This window comes from Calliphora vicina, chromosome 1 (assembly GCF_958450345.1).
Source record: "Calliphora vicina chromosome 1, idCalVici1.1, whole genome shotgun sequence".
NCBI classification, from domain to species: domain Eukaryota; kingdom Metazoa; phylum Arthropoda; class Insecta; order Diptera; family Calliphoridae; genus Calliphora; species Calliphora vicina.
The window spans coordinates 25,007,172-25,023,213 of record NC_088780.1 but is presented as its reverse complement, the minus strand read 5'-3'; positions in this window follow the sequence as shown (position 1 = coordinate 25,023,213).

The window sequence follows — 16,042 nt, the reverse complement described above, 5'->3', positions numbered from 1 at the left end:
AATAAAAATACATGCAATGTATATATCATGAATTAGGTTTTTGACAACAGATTTAGGGTTTCGCTCTCAGTGACCTATCTGAGTGCCATCTGTGTTAAAAACATATTAACAATATCATTTTTTTTTCTACAAATTTTGGTCAAGTATCAGCAATTTTGTTATTTATTGTCTGTACTTCAAATCGTCTCGGTTGGAACAAGTTTTGAGAAACAGTTGAGAAATGTTGATTATTACCTTTATATGAATATTTATCTATTTTTAGTTTGTCAAGATATTTTTACAAATCAAGTTACTATCAAACTATCACAAATACCAAGAGAGTTATCTAGTAATAATATTTTTGGAAAAGTCCATACTGCCTGGAGTTCAAATATTTATGAATTTATGCTTGCAATACAAAATAACTGTGCTAAATTTTATTGAAATCGGTGATGTCAAATCCAACTGCCGTCCTCTTCGACTATTTTTAACCATATTTCAAAAATGTGTGATTAAGATTTCCAATTATTATTTTTTTTTGTTAGGCCACATTAGTCCTAATCCTGATTTTCAAATATTACCATTAAAGTTGATTTTATTAAGGCGCCAGTGAAGCATATTAGTTCATTAAGTTTAATTAACAACCTTGGTGGACAAGTATATGTAGTTCGCGTCATATAATTCGTAACAAATTTACTTAAAAACAAAAATTACTTTTTCTCTTTGTAGACATTTCTTATGAGTATGCATTAGGGTGGGTCATAGCGATTATTGTTTTATGGGTCATTCCAAGAAACTTTACGCAACAAGCCATAGCTCAAAAATTAATTTCGATCCCCCGGAATTTTTCAAATTATGTAATTTTTCCAAAATATTCAAGAATCGAGGCAAGAGAAAAATTTATTTTCTCTAGCTAAACATGTATGTGGGGGTTTGGTTTTTGAGTGACGCCAGAAAGCGCTTTTCTTTTTTTTTAGGGCCATACAATCCTTTTTGTTTCGTAAAATTTACGAAATTGTGCAGAAAATTTACGAATATTTGACCAGCGTCTTTGTAAATTTGTTCGGCCCCCTACAATTTGACCCCCCTAGTATGTATACAGATGAATGTATATAAATAAATATGTAACTATTTTTGTGATATGTATGTATGTATGTATTTCACTTTAAGTGTGTCTGTCTGCATGTATTTGCCAGTATAACCCAAAGTGGTGTCACAGTCATTGTTGCAAATGCCTGCATTTTTAAAACATTTTCTGTCAGTATAAAATTGTTAAGTTGCCATTTTACTTACATATATACATACGTATGTATAAATTTGTGTTCAGCGGGCTTGAATTTTTATGAAATCCACAATAACACACAGGAATTTTTCCTTTTTTTCTTACTCTCTCTTGGGTCTGTTTCCAGTATATTGTAAATGTATTTGTGAGTTTATATGTATAAAACATTTGGACATTGTAATATATACCTATATATATTAGTCTGTATGTATATTAAGGTGGCCCTAGTTTTTCACTATTCGATGCTCCCAAGGTCTAAAATTTAAAAAGTTAAATCGGATAACATTTAGTGCCTTGGTATTTAAATTTTCCATAAAATAAAATTAAATGTTGAAGAAAAAATGCGACTAAAAAATAGTTTTTTGATAACATTTGCCCATATATTTATAAATATAAAAAAATGCTGTCATCGATAACCAATTATAATTTGATACAAAAAAAATCTGATAAAATATTAGTCTAACCTTAACCTTAAAGTACACCGATCGACTTAGAATCACATTCTGAGTGGCTTTCCATGTAAACATTTTGCGCAGGGTACAGGTGGCAATTTTGAAGATATTTAGATCAAATATGGTACATATTATTTTTTCGGCCCAAGGACGAAGTCTATTGAAACTGGCTGAAATCGGTCCATTATTTCACCTAGCCCCCATACAAATGTCCTTCCGAAATTGGACTTCATTGGTCATAAATGTTTAATTTATACATGTGTCTCCACAAATTCCGCTCCATATAAGTTTTATATATACAAAATTCATGTCAAAAAATTTTTTTACGATCGGTCCATAATTAGTCATAGCTCCCATATAGACCCGCTTTCGAAAATCACTTTAACGTGCATAAATCGCTTAAAAATGTTGGTATACTCACAAAATTCAACATATTAAACTTTCATATAGACATAAGTCACCTAACCTAATTTCATGGTGATCGGTCCATAATTGGTCATAACCCCCATATAAGGCCTACTTCCGAAATCACTCAAAAATATAAATTATTGAAATGTTAAAAGAAAAATGTTTTTGCTCTTTTACTTAGTGTAGGGTATTATATGGTCCGGATTGACCGACCATACTTTCTTACTTGTTTTATAATGGGTTTTTCGAGGTATTTCGAGGATATTTAGTTTAAAAAATTTTAAAATTATCAAATAGATGCAATTTATTTCTTAATTTAAATGTTAGTCCTTTATTGGACCAAAACTATTAAAATATTAATGTACTTTTATAGCCATCATCACAAAAAAGATGGTGTATTTTTTGATTTTGATATTCCGTTTGTAACATATCGAATTATTGATCATAGAACCAAAAGGTATATTATATATTCGGGGTCCTCATAAGATTCTCAGATGATGAGGATATGTCCATCTTTCCGTGTGTCTGTCTGTCTGTTGAAAAAACGATAATGCGCAAACGAAAGGAGCTATCTACCTTATTGCTACTATGACTTCAAACTTGAAACTTCCGATTTTGGTCAAATTTTTTGCAACAATTTAAAGCCTTGGAATCATCGATAATTGCAAAATAAGATCCATCCTAATATAAGTTTATAGATTTATAAAAATACACTTACATTCATAGCAGGATACATATGTACATATACTATTTATAACGGGCTGTATATGGTTTCACTACCAACTGTTGATTTATGACCGCTACTATAGCCTTTATATAGAATACAGAATTTCAGAAATTCATATAAATTGTATTGTATGCAACATATAAGTGAGAGAGGTACAGTAGCAAAGATTGCAATGTCCATATTATATGTTTTGGAACTCAGTATTTTAGTATTTAACGTACAAACATTTAAAGGAAATTTGAATCATTTTCATATAGAAGTTTTCGGGCAAATAGAAGTTATCGGGCTTTAAACAAATATATATTGCTACATTTGGGAATATTATTCAAATAATAATTGTAGACTTTTTTAATGACATTTAATTCTATCGTGTACATAAAAAACAAATATTAATTATATAAATTTTTCAGCTAAATTCGGTTATTATGAAATTGGAAATCATTTCATAATAACAATGCACAAAACACACGATCATGACAATATAGATTCAACTCTACTACCAAAGGGTAGCAAAACCCTATACTCAGTTTGCCGATTTTGTTGACAAAGTTTTTTATGCGCCTCCAAAAAGTCATAAATTTTTGGTAAACAGCTAATTCAGAGTCCACCAAATAATTTTTTAAAATTTATTGTAAAAAAAGCTTTTTCGTGTAATTTTTTGAAAATAATTTAGAAAGACAATTTTTTTTTTGGAATAACTTACAGAGGCTCCTACTTTTTCACTAACAATATTTACCAAATTTGTAGCTACGATAAAGCTGAGCATCTGATCGTGTCGAAGTACACTAAATAGCTCACAAAGATCTCTTTGTACCTTCGAAATTGTAATTTTTACTATTTTTGGAAGCGAAAATACACATAACTTGTGCTGCAATATCGAAGAATGGGCAAATCATTATGGGTATGATCCGGGTACATCTTGATCACGCAAGACCGGCTTGATGCAATATTTGAAAAAACGTTAAAATTTTTGAAAGGGGGCAAGGTTTGTGGAGCTTCTGAAGAGTAAATATGAGAAATTTATATTAGAATTTGGTGAAAACTTTGAGACTTAAATATTGATATTGTGGTGAAATTAAATAATTTCAAAACTAAAAAACTGTTCACGAAGAAAAAAATTAATTTTGAATTAATGTATTTAGATAGCATTATTAAAGAAGTTCACGGAAAAAATGGACATTGCAACTTTTGCTTCTATACCCTGCAAGTTTATATGTGTGTAAATGAAGGATATTCATATACACAGACTTATACAAATAAACATTTGGATTGTATGTATGAGCTTTTATACATAAATATGAGTGTATTGTGTTATTTATAAATATCTATATATGAACGAGTATGTTTGTGTATATTATATTTATTCCTTTATATACATATGTACAAATGTATGTGTTCAAATATTTGTCCTTGTGTTTATGTATATTGGCACATATGTATGTACGTATGATTGTGTGTGTCTGTTTGTGTGCTGATATGTATAAGTATTTATTTAAAATTGTTGTGGCAAAGGATTTCATACAATTGAATACATTGAATAGCGTGGAATACAAAAATATAAATGAAATTAAATGAAAATACAAAGGTTAACTTATAACTAAACGGAAATGAAAAGAATCTGATTGTGAATTATTGATATTTTTTTTATAAACACAAAATAATAATAATAAAAAAAATCATCTTCCCCTACACCAAGCAAAATGTAAAATAAGAGCCAAATATTTTTTTCGGTGATTTAAGGATTTAAAGAACAGTTTTGAAATTCAGAACATAAATAGTGTTGTTATTTGTAAATAAGATTTATTGAAGTAATTAGTTTCTTAAAATAGAAAAAACTATTCAAAATATATTTATTTTAATACCATTTAATTATAAACTGTATCTATAATTAAAACTGACATTCAGGTTGTCTGCAAAGGTATTTTTATAATGGAACAATAATATATGTTTGTTAATGGCAATTAGGTTTATATTCAGCTGTGGCCCTTGCATAGTGTCAACTACCTAGGTTAGGTCATTCACTTAAACAGTTGTGAAGAAAGGTTTTGATATTCTGCCACAAGAAAACATTGTTAACCAATCCACGAACTTTTGTGAAAAATTAAATTTAAAATTTTTTTTTTAATTAAATTTTGAAAAAAAAATTTAAAATTTTTAAAAAATATTAAAAAAAAATTGTAATTTTTTTTACCTAACCCCCAGTAACGTGAAGTCTGGTTATGTTTTAACTAATAGTTATATTGACAGTTTTCATACAAAAATAATTTTAACCGACAGTATAACTATTAGTTAAGGCATAACCAGACTTCGTGTTAATGGGGGTAAGACTATTTAAAATGATTATTTTAAAGATCTGAAGGTTCATCGTCACACTGTATCCAAAGACATTAAACAGTGTATGGAAGACTTGAACATTGAAAGGAAACCTGGGTCAGGAAGAAAAAAAGGTGTGGTGAGGTAAAATAAGTCGAACAACTCTTTCGAAGAGCACCGAATACTTCTATCATAAAAGAAGCTCGTAAAGTTAAATGCTCTGATTCTTTTATAAGCAGAGCTAAAGCTGTTGCTGGGATGAAGTCGTATATAGTTCAGAAAGTTCCAGATTGCAATGCGGTAAAGAACTTAGAAGAACGAGCAAAAAAAATTAGGTAAAATTTTATAAAAAAAAATACACATGTTCTGTGATATTTAGGGGATGAAACTTATACTGTTAGATTTTTCACAAATTCCGGGTAATGATTTTTATGTAGCTGATGAACGAGGTAATGTTCGAGAACAATATCGAACAAAAAAACAAGTAAGAAAGTATGGTCGGTCAAGCCCGACCATATATTACCCTACACCAAGTAAATATGCAAAAACATTTTCTTTTAATTTATAAATTTATCTCCACAAATTACGCTCCAAATAAGTTTTATATACACAAAATTCATGTCACCAAATTCTGTTACGATCGATCCATAATTAGTCATACCTCCCATATAGACCCGCTTCCGAAAATCACTTTAAAGTGCATAAATCGCTTAAAAATGTTGGTATACTCACAAAATTCAACATAGTAAACTTTCATTATGATCGGTCCATAATTGGTCATAGCCCCCATATAAGGCCCACTTCTGAAAATCACTCAGAAATATAAATTATTGAAATTTTAAAAGAAAAATGTTTTTGCTATTTTACTTTTACTTTGTGTATGTACCAAATTTGATCGAAATATCTTCAAAAGTGCGACCTGTACTTTACGCACAATGTTTATATGGACAGACCAGCCAGCCAGACGGACGGACGGACATCGTTTAATCGACTCAGAAAATGATTACAAGTCGATCGGTACACTTTAGTGGGTGTTAGAATAATATTTTTGGGCGTTACAAACATCTGCAGAAAGGCATTATACCCTACCCACTATGGTGGTGTAGGGTATAACAAACAAAATTCCTCAAGAAGTTTTTTGTGTGGCAAAGCCATTTACAGTTGTGGCAAAAGGGAGTGTCTACAAAAACCGTTTTTACCTTTCTTAAAACAGCATAGAGTGCCTTCATGTTTTTAGCCCGATTTGACATCATATCACTATGAAAAAAGGATCTAGAATGTTATTTGGGATCTTGTAAAACAAACAGTAATGTAAATTGTATACCATAGGCGGCAAATCCACCCATCTGTCCAGAACTTCGGCCTGTGGAAAGGTATTGGGCTCTTGTGAAAAAAAGAATTAAATAATACTGGAAAGGTAACCCAGCACATGTCCGATTTTAAGCGTAAGTAGACCACCTCGTCTAAAAAGGAAGCGGAATCAACTATAAAATCTTTAATGGGAGGATTTCCATTAAAAAAAACAAACACAAATTGCGAAGCGGTTTTCAAACAAGATCGGTCAAAAGAAAACCTAGGTCTTTTCTTTTTTACAGTTTTTTTATTGCTAAATGGGATGCGAGTGGGATAGTTATCAAAATAAATATTTTGTAACTCAAGACATACATTTTTTGTCTTTTTTGGCAAATATTCACTCCCTCTAACTCAGAGCGTTCTCGACCGATCTTGTTGAAAAATTGTGTCTGAATTACTATCCAATAGGACTAACCCAAGTTGGTTCACTCATATATGTATATTAGAGTGTCCCTTAGAATTAAATTTTTTGAAATGTTGAAAAGGTACCCGCTGAAAACTTTCGTAATGACTTAAAATACCACCAAAAATGTTTTTAGCTTGTTCTAAGAAGGGCAACCCGTGCCAACTTTCGATTTAGTTTTGAGGTGCATTTACAAGGGGAAAAAATGCATTTTTTCAGTATTTTTAAAATTTTTGCCATTAAAAAATTACTTTTGCAATTTAATTTAAAATAATCGAAATTTGTACGTAATTGTCGTTCTAATAAGATATAAAAGACAAAAATTGGTTAAATGTTAAAGTTTTTAAAAAATCGCCAGGCCATTAACGTGTCTCAAGCCACTAGAAAAATAAATGTAGGAACAAAATTAACATATTTTGAGAATTATTAAAATAAAAGCTTATTTTGACTTAAAATGTATTCTGTGTACTTGTATGTGCGTTGTTGTCTTCGTAGGATACCGTTAACCTATTCGCAGGTACAACCAAAAAAAATATATTTTTTTTAACGGCAGTTTCAAAACTCCAATTTCAAAGTTTTAAAAATTTTGTTAAAAAAATGACAGAATTTTTTGATCATCACATGGGGATTTATTGACAACATAATAGGGAATAAAACTGTGAAAAAAGTATGTCAATACCTCCTATAGTTTTTCCGTACCTGCGATATAAATTTTGCGATTTTCGAGAAAAACTAATTTTTTGGCCATATTTTGGGGAATGACCAGAATTTCCTTACTGTAATGATTTTTAAGTAAAAGCTATTCAGAATAATATAGTCCAGGTAATTTTAAATATAGTCTGAAAGTTTTACTAAAATCGGAAAACTTTAACCCTTAAATCGTGAAGGTCAAAGGTAAATTTTTTCAATATTTGGAATTTCTCATGGAAAGATAGCGAAATATTATATATTTTTGGGCCGATTTTGATGAAACTTAAGAAAAATATGAAATGAAGTCTAGTATTCACAATAACAGTACAAAAATGGAAATTAACCCTTAATAGCACTTGGGGTCCAAATGACCCTCAACTTTTAAAATCACGAAAAACACATTCATTTTGACCCCAAGTACTCTTAAGGGTTAATTTCCATTTTTGTACTGTTATTGTGAATACTAGACTTCATTTTATATTTTTCTTATGTTTCATCAAAATCGGCCCAAAAATATATAATATTTCGCTATCTTTCCATGAGAAATTCCAAATATTGAAAAAATTTACCTTTGACCTTCACGATTTAAGGGTTAAAGTTTTCCGATTTTAGTAAAACTTTCAGACTATATTTAAAATTACCTGGACTATATTATTCTGAATAGCTTTTACTTAAAAATCATTACAGTAAGGAAATTCTGGTCATTCCCCAAAATATTGCCAAAAAATTAGTTTTTCTCGAAAATCTCAAAATTTATATCGCAGGTACGGAAAAACTATAGGAGGTATTGACATACTTTTTTCACATTTTTATTCCCTATTATGTTATCAATAAATCCCCATGTGATGCTCAAAAAATTCTGAAATTTGTTTAACAAAATTTTTAAAAATTTGAAATTGGAGTTTTGAAACTGCCGTTAAAAAATTTAATTCTTTTGGTCATACCTGCGAATAGGTTAACGGTATCCTACGAGGACAAAAACTCATATACAAGTAAATATGGATATATTTTAAGTAAAAAAAAAGCTTTTATTTTAATATTTCTTAAAATATGTTAATTTTGTTCATAAATTTCTTGTTCTAGTGGCCTGAGACACGTTAATGGCCTGGCGATTTTTTAATAACTTTAACATTTTTTCACCAATTTTTGTCTTTTATATCTTATTATAACGACAATTACGTACACATTTCGATTCTTTTAAATTAAATTGTAAAAGTGATTATTTAATGGCAAAATTTTTACAAAAACTGAAAAAATTGCATATTTTCCCCTTGTAAATGCACCTCAAAACTTCAGCGACGTTGCGCCACCAGTTAACGTTATCCTATCATCCTAATATTTTACACAATGTGTTTCTACAATACATAGAACAATTCTGGAGGGGGGACGGTCAAAATTCGCAATTTTATTTTTTTGGAGCACTCTAATGTATGTATATACTCATATGTTAACAAAAATATATTCACTACAAAGCGCTTTTGTTTAAAATTTCATTAATGCTATTTTGAGTAGTTAGTTTTTTTATACAAACCTTTGCAGTTTAATTGGTTTATTCTTGTAAAGGGTCTTTCATAAAGCGATTTCTATTTTACAATAAAACAAAGTGTGTGTGAGATATTTTTGAAATTTTTAATGCAATTGACATGCCTATCAATATCTTCCAATTCAGATCAAAATAAGTTTGTGATCATCGACCTTTAGTGCTCGGCGTTGACAGACATGGCCTAGCCAACATCGCCCCTAAAGAAATATGGACTGATGATGACTCCAGCCCAAAATTCACACCAAGCTGTGACTTTTTCGGGATGCAATTTATGCCCTTGGGTCTCGTGTGGAATGGACCTCATCCTAAAATGGGCAAAATGCGCAGAACGTTGCCTAAAAAGAACCAATCATTTAAATAAAACTATTTTATCATTAGCACGTATTTGACAAAATACAGCTGAATAATTGTTAGCCGATTCGATAGATGTAGCATCAACAATATGGCAGCTATCAACTGTCAAATTTCGGAAGTAACTATTGGAAGACCCTTTATTTAGAATTTAATTAGGTTATTTTATATGTTTGTGTTATAGTTTAAATAATAGGTTTAGAGATTTTATGTAGCATAATTATAATATAATCCAATGTAAAATGAATGGTGATTGAACGAAAATATTTTTAAAGGTCAATAACTGTACTTAGAAAGAGATTATATATAATTGAATTTATTAAGAATAATTAGCTGTAAAAGAGAATTTAAAATAAATGTTATTGTAATTGAATAAGCTTTATAAATTATTGGAAAATAAAAAAAAAAAACAAATCATGTCCGAAAAACGTTATTACATAAAAAGCTGTATTATAAATAATGGGTAGTTACTAGTTAGATACTAACTAGTTTTATTACAGTGTAACCTAATTGACCCCTAATTGCGCCTTCTGTTCATAATACACCAACTATTCATTGTTTAAAGCTATTAAAATCACTAATTCGTTAAAATGTTTGATTAAAAATTCCCTTTTTAACTGCACACTATTGATTTCACATACAAATTTCAATCTGATTTTGCCATACTATTATAAATTATTTAGAAAAATTAATATTTTATTTTCTAATACGGCTTAAAACTAACAAAACGGAAAATTAGACATTTTGTTTTTGTAACAATAGTTTTTATTTGTCATTTTACAAGCCAAATTTGTACAGGAAACAGTACACAAAAAAAAGATTTAACATTCATTTTAAAATACTGTGTGGATGTGTGTTTAGGATTTAGCTTTTCATTTCATGTGTTTCAAATTTTTTATGTATATGTTTTCCAGCAGTAAAATTCATGGGCGGAAATGTGAAAAAAACAAATAATACACAATTTCCAAAAAATAAAAATTCAAAAATTATTTTAAACTTTAGCTTATAAACCCAGAAAAAACTTGCTATTACTGAACGGCTTAACTTTCAATAGCGGTATTCACAATGTAGAGTACTTGGCCTAGTAAAAAAGCAGAAATGCTATTTATTGACAAACATTTCAATTTCTAATGTATTTTCTTGTTTATAAGCTGATTTATGAAATTCAGAATTATTTTATAATAAAATGTATTTAACGTTTTTTTGATTAAATTTTTTCGATTCAAATCTAATACAAATTGATGCTGTCTTGAAAACCTACAAATATTTTCAAAATATTAAATTTCATTTTACTTTTTTTTGTGTTTTCAGTTACGAAAAATGTTTTTTCAATAACTTTTTATACCCTACACCACCATAGTGGGGAGGGTATAATACCTTTGTGCAGATGCCCAAAAATATTAGTCTATCACCCACCTTATACCAATCGACTTAGAATCACTTTCTGAGTCGATTAAACTTTGTGCGCAGAGTACATGTCGCAATTTTGAAGATATTTCGATGAAATTTGGTACATATTATTTTTTCGGCTCAAGGTCCAAGCCTATTGAAACTGGCTGAAATCGGTCCATTATTTCACCTAGCCCCCTTACAAATGTCCTCCCGAAATTGGACTTTATCGGTCATAAATATTTAATTTATAAATGTATCTCCACAACTTCCTCTCTAAATAAGTTTTATATAAACAAAATTCATGTGACCAAATTTTGTTACGATCGGTCCATAATTAGTCATAGCTCCCATATATGCCCGCTTCCGAAAATCACTTTAACGTGCATAAATCGCTTAAAAATGTTGGTATACCCACAAAATTCAACATAGTAAACTTTCATAGAGACATAAATCACACGACCTAATTTCATGGTGATCGGTCCATAATTGGTCATAGCCCCCATATAAGGCCCACTTCCGAAAATCACTCAAAAATATAAATTATTGAAATTTTTAAAAGAAAAATGTTTTTGCTCTGGTATTATATGGTAGGGTATTATATGGTCGGGCTTGACCAATCATACTTTCTTACTTGTTTTTATTAAAGTTCGCTCAATAACGAAAATTAATTGTATATTCTATATTCGAAATTATCAAATTCAAAACTCAAAATTTAGTGGAAAATTTTAGAATATTTTGTTTGTTAAAATATCAATGTATAAATAGTGAAGGGTAGTTATATTTTTTTTTCAATTGCAAATGGTGTAGCTAGCTATAGAAGAGCAGTGCAATGGATTGACATGACAATAAAATTTAAACAGAAACAGAAAACTATAAAATGTTAGAGAAAAAAAAACCGTTATAACACAACACATAAAAAAAGCTGAACAAAAAAATCTATTTGCTGAACTAAAAATATATTTAGAATGTAGAACATTCATAAAAAAGAATCTCCGACTCTGGAAAATAAAAACAAGACAACCACATACTGTGCTGAGAAACGACTATTCAAGAATTTGTAATAAAGAAAAAAAGTATTTTAAATTTAAATGGAATTGGTAAAAGGACAAGCAAAATAAGAGAAAATATTTAAATCCTGAATATTACTTTGGGTCTTAAATATTTCGAAGTAAATGCTATTTGCACTTAATGATATTAAGGGCAGCTCATGGTAATAGGGACAAGTTTGCAAATGATAATAAAAATAAGTTTAAGTAGTATTTGGACACATGAAGTTTCTTTCCATAAAGGCCATTTTTGTTTCATTACATTTCATAAATACTTGAATTTTATGAAATGTATAACATTTCGCTATCTTTCCATTAGAAATTCCAAATATTGAAAAATTTGAATTTTGACCTTCACGATTTAAGGGTTGACGTTTTCCAATTTTATGAAAACTTTCAGACTATATTTAAATTAACCAGGACTATAATATTCTGAATTGGTTTTACTTAAAATTTATAACAGTAAGGAAATTAGGCTGATTCGCCAAAATTTGGCCAAAAAAATAGTTTTTCTCGAAAATCGTAAAATTTAAATCACATTTATACAAGTAAATATGGATATATTTTAAGTAAGAATAATCTTTTGTTTTAATATTTCTCAAAATATGTTGAATTGTCTGCTAATGATTAATATCGTTTTGTATCCGGTACATCAGCATTTATCTCCAAACACATGAGGTTTGATAATGTGGTTTAATATCATTACAATATGTTAAGGGGTTAATAACAGTTAATTCTTACTACTTTCCCGTATATACATACATAACGAATGTATGTAATATGCACTTATTTACTTATATGTGTATATTTTTCTACATATCTACGAGTGAATATTTTTGTTTCAGTTTTTGTTGATATTGTTCTTATAAAACGTTTAAATAATTTTTGGCAAAAGTTAAGAATTATTATTTTTTTGTTTCTATTATTTTTATATGTTTTTGCGTTGTTTGTTATTTTTTTTTAAATAAATATTTTTCGTTGTATTGAAATATAAACTGGAGGAGAAAAAGAAAAACGTTACGGTTGGTTCTTTTTTCATACGATTGAACAAGTTTTCGCTTGACTAGTTAATGCCTTATAACGAATACAGCTATAAATACGAAAATATGGTGGTTATAAATGATACATGTGTGTGTCAGTCTTATTATTATTTTTTTTTTTTTTGTTGAATCGTTTTTTGTTTGGAAATAATTTATGACTTAAATTTATTAACAACACAAATAAGTTTATTTTTATGGTTTACTCCTTTTTTTGGATAAAGATTTAATATTAAAAGCAGAAGAATAGGGTTGGGTGAATACAAACAGAATTGCCTCATATGTAGTGAGGCCAAAGCACAACAAACCCTACAGACTTCTTTACAACCAGAAACATGAACCGTTTGGTGAGGTTTATACATTGGTGGCACCACCTGACTTTGTTTCTGCAAACCTGAAGCCGGCTCTCATGTAACAGTCAATATAGATTGTTGCCGCATCATGATCAATGATTTATTGTTTGAAAATATAGATGATATTGATCCGGGCGAGATGTGTTTACAGCAGGATGGCGCTAGGTGCCATACGCCGGCCGCAACCAACGATTTTTTGTAAGAACTTGAAAAGGGTTTGTGAGGACATACTAAAACCGTTTTCAAAGATTTTGAAATACCCTAAAAATTTTGAGTAATTTTGGAAAAACTGTTTTAGGGTAGGTCGAAGTACTTTAGTGGCTCTAACTCACACATTATTAGACCGATTTCAAAATAATTGTAGAGAGGCAAAGCTTTCATCAAACGTATCCATGAAATTATGTAAGTTTTTATAAAAAGTTTCGCATTATTTTTCATTGAAATTTTTCAAATTCAACAATAGTTATTTTAATTTTTTGTATGAAAACCAATTTTTTTTGCACAGTGTTTTAAAGACAATTTTATATTGGTAAAAACGACGTATTACTTCTTAACACATTGACTGCCACGTCGGACACATATGTGTGACACTGCACTATGCGGTTTACGATACGTCGGACACATATGTCCGACACGACTTTTATTCTCTCTAGCCATGTCAGCCAATAGTGCTGAATTTTAAGAATTGTTTCGATGTTGTCTGGAAGTTCCTCATCAAAACTGTAATCTTCACATTCTTCATCACTTTCTTAACTTGTACTGAGTATGTTTTCTAACTCAGTATCCCATAAAAAATTCTTTTTCGCTATTTCGCTATTTATAAAAAAAATCTGTTTCTAAGCAGTAAATATTTCTGACAGTAGCTTAAATTTCAATATTGACGTTTTCGATGAGATTACGGAAAGAAAATGCTGTGGCCCCCAGCATCTTATTTGCTGAAAGTGCCTTGGCAGTCAATGTGTTAAAATCTGATTATATTTGCAAAAGTTATTAAACTTTTTCGATAAAAGTTCAAAAAAATGTATACTATAAATTAAAAATTGATTAAATATTTTTTTGTATTTATAGATTTTTTGGCAATTATTCGAACTTTTTATATATATAATTTGAAAGTAAATTTTTAATTAGGCTTAAGTTCATTTTTATTACAATTTATTTGTAATAATTCAAAGAATATCACTGAATACTAAAATTTTAGACAATTGGCAAATTGGAATGCATTTTCTACCCTGCCAAGGGCGTCATCAACAATCTTCATTGTCAAGGTCTATTTGTAAATATCATCTATTTAACTTACTATTATCAGGAATTAGAATATGGGAAGCCTAATTCATATTTATATTATTTGTAAATTAGACGAAATTTCAAATATTTTTATTATATATGTGTATTCTTATTATTACAAATTTATCTCCAGTTTGATTCAACGAATCAACACCAAGGAGAAAGAAAGAAAAACACAAAAACATTCATAGCTGAATTGTTAACCAAAGGTTGACTACAGCAACACTAATAAAATGATAAATTTGTAATAATAAGAATACACATATATAATAAAAATATTTGAAATTTCGTCTAATTTACAAATAATATAAATATGAATTAGGCTTCCCATATTCTAATTCCTGATAATAGTAAGTTAAATAGATGATATTTACAAATAGACCTTGACAATGAAGATTGTTGATGACGCCCTTGGCAGGGTAGAAAATGCATTCCAATTTGCCAATTGTCTAAAATTTTAGTATTCAGTGATATTCTTTGAATTATTACAAATAAATTGTAATAAAAATGAACTTAAGCCTAATTAAAAATTTACTTTCAAATTATATTTTTTGTATATTTTTTGTTTTTTACACTCTTCACCATGAGTGGCAAGGGTATATATAAGTTTGTCATTCCGTTTGTAATTAATTTCTACATTTTGCATTGCGACCCCATAAAGTATATATGTTCTGGATCGTTATATATCGCTGGCTTAACATGCAAAAGCTCTAAGTCCATATTTTATAATTTTACAGGAGAGACAAAAAACATTCAAACTTTTTTTTGCGTAAATATTTTTGAATTCTGTAAACGCAATTTGTTTTGTATTTTTCTTTGTTTTCAATGTGCGTAAAAGCAAAATGATAACAGAAGTATTTGCCAAGATAAAAGGTTTTTTGGACTTAGAGCTTTTTCTATTGCTTAGTTTGTATTTTTCTATGGTCTTTTTTTTAGAACTTGTCTTTTATTTCTTATTTACTAGTTTTTATATCGGGATCGGGACAATATGGGTATCTAATGAAAGAAATTTCAAAGCTCATTGCAACGATTTATATAAGGCTATAGAAAGTTGGACCTACAATGGGTCAAAATCAGGAAAAATATATTTTAAGTTGAATTTTTTTTTCATCGAAAAATTTATTTTGCCTTAATTCTTTTTTTTTTAATTTTTAAAAATTTAAAAAAAAAATTGGAAAAAACTTTTTTAAGAAGGATTTATAAGATTCGGCGCAGCCAAATATAGCTCTCCTACTTGTTTATCACTAATAATTTTTAAATTTAAAAAACTAAAAAAACTATTTAGAAAAATTTTTTTTTTTTTTAAATTTTAAAAAACAATTTTGAATTTTTTTTTTAAATTTTGTATACCTAAAAATATTTAAAATTTGTATTTTAAAGTACAATTTGGTGAAGGATATATAAGATTCGGCAGAGCCGAATATACATA